The following is a 5,506-nucleotide window of genomic DNA, read 5'->3' on the forward strand; positions in this document are numbered from 1 at the left end:
TTCAATCAAAAAAGGAAATAATACTTTCAGAAGTATTAAATGAGAATTTTTAGTTCATACATTGGTCTAGATTTTAGTTTGAAAACAAAAAGAAAAGATATTAAGAAAAAAATACATCTAAAACTGTATTTCAATTGTACATACACCATAGCCAATTCAAGTTGACACATCAAATTCTTAATTGTCCCAACAATCTGTATACATCACATTTAAAAATACACAGGATTTCTTGTATTACAGATATTTTGTAATGATTGTGTGTTTTTATATAAACTAATGCAGCTTAGAATACATTTTAAAGCATTTCTTATATAAATTAATCCTTTGGAAACAGAAGATGAATTCAAGTGAAAAAAACAATGAGTAATAAGTTTGAGAACAAAATAAACATTAGTGCTAGATACTTTTTAAGGTATAGTAAAATGTAGTAGGAGTAATCTCGCAATCCTAAGCCATTACAAGGTTCTAGCTCATTTGTCTATACAAGAAAAAAAGAGAAATTAGAAATTTCTATCATTGTTAATGATAGAAATGAATTTGTTTAAAATGATAGGTAGCCCTATAAAGAAAAGGTACAGAATGTTATGTCTTCACTTCTCTGTGTGGGGAAAAACAAATTGTATTTTACTGCTCAAGCCTAGTAAGGGACCAATAAAGACAATGTCAGAGCCACATGAAGACTTAGAAAGAATTCACCTTATTCCTAGATGGGTTCTTGTAACCTGCAGAGTCGCCTTGACAACTGTCAGCACAGAGCACATGTGTTCTTTGTAGCTGAAGCATATCTAAGGGAGCTGCCTTAGATAATGAAGTAAAGAGAGATAGCTATGGAAGAGTAAGTTGCATTTCACCAACAATTTAGCAAGAGTGAAGTGTTCCATGTGGGAGTACAGAAGGAAAATATAAGTGTCCAAGGAGTCTAACAAAATGCTCTGAAAAAGAAGAAACCAGTGATTGGACTCTTTTCATGACAGATGGTTTTGAATATTCCTCAGGAGAGGAAAACAAAAGACCCCAATAACTAGTGTATAATGTTTTTTGACTCTTGATTTCAAAAAATTGTTCCCTCCTGACCCTGGAAAAAACAAAAACAACTTGGTGAATGACGGGGGCGGGTAGGAGAGCAAGAAGAGGAAAGGGATATATCATGTGCCTTTCTGCACCATGAAAGCATAGATTGGATCAGTTCACGAGAACAAGAGAAGATTTGAATTGGGGGGAAAAGGGTTGTCATTCTTTATTATATAAAAATAGCTGAGTATGCTTGTAACAGGCAAATATATATATATATATATATATATATATATATATATATATATATATATGAAACATTCATGATGACTTCAACAAAACCACATACATTATAATTCTGAGGAAATACAACCAAAGTAATGGTATATTTCGAAAGTTTACTAGAGACATATTTTATAACAGTGGACACTAAAATACTTAAAATCATATTGTACTAGCTAGTAGATCAACATGAGGAAAATTTCTGCTAGTAACACTGACAGAAACTTAATACCATCATCTGTGGGCAGACTATAAATTTTCCTGTTGACCTATTCACGAGGAAACTCATCATGTTTGAATACAGTAATACACTTTGATAGAATTTAGATTTATTGCTTTGTAAGAGTCTCACAATTTAAATATGAATACCTCATGTTCCTATCACAAAAAACACTGCAAAACAAATATCACCAATGTTGCTTCATTAAATATTTAAAATGAGGCATGTTTCATATTGTCACAAAGGTTTCATAATGATACAGCTATATATGGTTAATACATACCTTTGTTCAGCAATTTCTTTATATTTAATACAAGAGACTTAACCCTTTAGAGGGAAAAAAGAAAATAACACTATGTTTGACCTACTATATATGCCCTATGGTTTATTAGTTTATTTCTAAAACTTAATTTCATACTCAAATCTGAAAACTATCATTTTTAGTAAGAAGAATGAAAAGAAAAATATCATTAAAACAAACTCAGGAAATCAGGAGTAAATGTGAATGCTTACTCATACTATTGATATAATGCCACATATTATAATGTCCTTAATGGTCTATGATTCATAATCAGTGTTTTTATACTTTTATAATATCTAGATATGTAATTTATACTTGTATGTCTTATAGAATCATTAATTAGAATACAGTTTGCCAAGTTACTGATTTTTTTGATTAAGATATATAGAAAATAAGATAGGTTTAAAATAGAGTATAAAAATGAATGTATGAATAAACATGAAAACTTGGCAAAAGAGCAAAATTATGAATCACTATCAATACTATGCCTAAAATATGTAATATAGAAATACTGATATTTACTTTTTCTATTTTTTTTTTTTTTTTGGTCAATAGCAGGGCATTCAATCACTGAGCTGTATCACCAGCACTGTGTTGTATTTTATTTAGAGACAGGGTCTCACTGACTTGATTAGCGCCTTGCCATTGCTGAGGCTGGCTTTGAACTTCAGTCCTCCTACCTGAGCCTCCTGAGCCTCCTGGATTACAGGTGTGAACCACAGAGCCTGGCTGATAGTATTTTCTTAAACCCCAGAACCTATAAAAAGCCTTCTTTTGCTTCTTTTTTTTTTTTTTTTTGGTGGCACTGGGGATTGAACCCAGGGCCTTGTGCATGCAAAGCAAGCACTCCACTAATTGAGATATACTATATGAAAAAATATTGAACATAACTAGCAATTACAGAAATGCAAATCAAAACTACTCTTAAGATTTCATCTCACTTCAGTCAGAATGGCAGCTATTAAGAATACAAACAACAATAAGTGTGAGTAAAGATGTGGGGGGAAAGGCACACTCATACATTGCTGGTGGGACTGCAAAATGATACAACCAATATGGAAAGCAGTATGAAGATTCCTTGGAAAACCTGGAATGGAACCACTATTTGACCCAGCTATCCCATTCCTTGGTTTATATCCAAAGGACTTAAAAACAGCATACTACAGGGACGAATCCACATCAATGTTTAGAGCAGCACAATTCACAATAGCTAAATTGTGGAAACCAACCTAGATGCCCTTCAGTAGATGAATGGATAAAGAAAATGTGGTAGATACACACAATGGAATATTAGTCAACATAAAAAGAGAATAGAATCATGGCATTTACAGGTAAATGGATGGAGTTGGAGAATATTATGCTAAGTGAAGTTAGCCAATCCCAAAAATCCAAATGCGGAATGTTTTCTCTGATATGTAGATGCTGATCTATAATGGGGATTTGGGTGAGGGGGGTGCAAGGGAGGAATAGAGAAACTTTAGATAAGGCAAAGGGAAGGCAGGGGAAGGGAGAAGGCATGGGGGTAGGAAAGATAGTGGAATGAGGTGGACATCATTACCCTAAGTATATGTAGGAAGACACAAATGGTGTGACTCTATGTACAACCAAAGACATGAAAAATTGTGCTGCATATAAGTACTATGAATTGAAATGTATTCTGCTGTCATGTATAACACATTAGAATACATAAATATATTTTTAAAAAGCCTTCTTTACTTTTCTAAATATTTCCCAAATTCTTCTCTATCTCTTTCATTATAATCAAATTTTCTTACCCAAGGAGTTACCAAACCATGCCTCCTACCTTGCCAACTGATTTCTCACCTGGAGCTTTCCCCTTCAAAATGCATCCTGCACACTAGAAAGGGGCTAGCATGGTGGGATGCCATTTAGGAGAGTACTGCAGAAGGTGAGGGTGGATTTGATTAAAAGTTTAAGAATACAAATACACTTGAAAGATCTTTTTATAGCCAAGTTGACAAAACTTATAAATGAATGCCCTCCAACTCCAAAATATAGTGCTACCTGAAACAAATAAAAAACTTGCTTAATTTTGAATAATTTCAATAACATAGTTCCTATCTACATGTCTGTCATTATTTTCCACATTTTGTTGTAATTTTAACTTCATTTTATTTATAAAAATCTCCCTAGTCATCCGTTGGTTTGATTGTGTCTCTTACCTATCCTTCAACCTTCCCTGTCTTGTATCCACATTTATCCTTAATAGAGTAATAGTGCAACTGATGCCTTCTATCTTCCACAAATATTTCTCTTCAAGCAGTTCTAAATACTATCTTAATTAAACAAACAGCATAATGTATAGGATTCTATTATTCATTCATTTGTCCAGTCAAGTGAGGTTGTCAACATTAAAATTATTGCAGTGATCCAAGTGTAAAACAAATAAGAAATGCAAAAGAGTTTTCTTTTCATACTTTTGCCCAATGTGATGGAGTAGAAGTGACTCTGTTTCAAACAGAATTTTCTAATCATAAAAATTCTATTAAATGTATTTTGTTTAATTGGTTTTAAGAATAGAAATATTCATTGAATGTGACTTACATGCATTAGTGTAAGATATGAATCGGAGAAATACTGAAACATTCAAATTCATTTAGTAAAAATTAGCTTCTGGATTAGATATATTTAGAACATGATCTCTTTCAGGTAATAAAGATACCCTCAACATGGTGAAGATGAATTAACTGTAAATTTGGTGGGCTAAAAAAGAAAATTGGTATAGTTCTTTTTATGAAAATTCCTAGAACACATTTCAAATGATTGTGCAGGGAAAAAAATTGTTAAAGATGAGTTCTTTTTAAATAATTGACAACTTTTTTTCTGATTGTTTAAAAAATGATTGGTTAACAGATGTATATTCAACAGTTAAAAATAGTTCAGTTTTTGTAGATGGTAAAAGACACAAAGAGACCTCTTAACAAACAGGACCACAGATAGGAAATAAGCACAAAATGTTATTGTGGAATTAGAAAGTAGAATCAGGGTTACCAGATGGGAGAAGAAAGGGTGGGGAAAGTACAGTTAAAGTGTACCAAGGTGCAGTTATATAGGAAGAATAATTTCCGGTGTTTTTTTCACATAGTAGGACAGCAAGAGTTAACAATAATGCATTGTATACTTAAAATAGCTAGGTGAAGTGTTTTTATGTTTTCATCACAAGGAAATAATAATTTTAACACAATGGTGATATTACTTTTCTTGGTTTAATTATTACACATTTTATATATGTGTTGAAACATCATGCCTTACTCTATGGAAGGTGTGATATTTATGTATGTCACACAGAACTTTAAGTTTAAATACCAGTTTATATAATTAGTCATAAAAGAAGTTCAAATAAAGCCATGATGAAATATCACTGTATTCCTATTATAGTGGACAAAATAAAATAGCATGACAATTTTTGATGAGCATGCAGAGAAATTCTATTACACTCACCTAATTGGGGAGAATTTAACTGATATAATCACTCTGAAAAATACTTTGACACTTTCTTTAAAATCTAAACATAACTACCATATGGCACATCAATTAGTATCTTTTTGTTTGTGTGTTTGTTTTTGATAGTGGGAATTGAACACAGGAGTCTACTGAACTACTGAACTACTGAGATATAACCCCAGATCTTTTATTTATACATTTATTTATTTATTAGCAAGTTGCTGATG

Source organism: Marmota marmota, unplaced genomic scaffold (assembly GCF_001458135.2).
Source record: "Marmota marmota marmota unplaced genomic scaffold, marMar, whole genome shotgun sequence".
Classification (NCBI taxonomy): domain Eukaryota; kingdom Metazoa; phylum Chordata; class Mammalia; order Rodentia; family Sciuridae; genus Marmota; species Marmota marmota.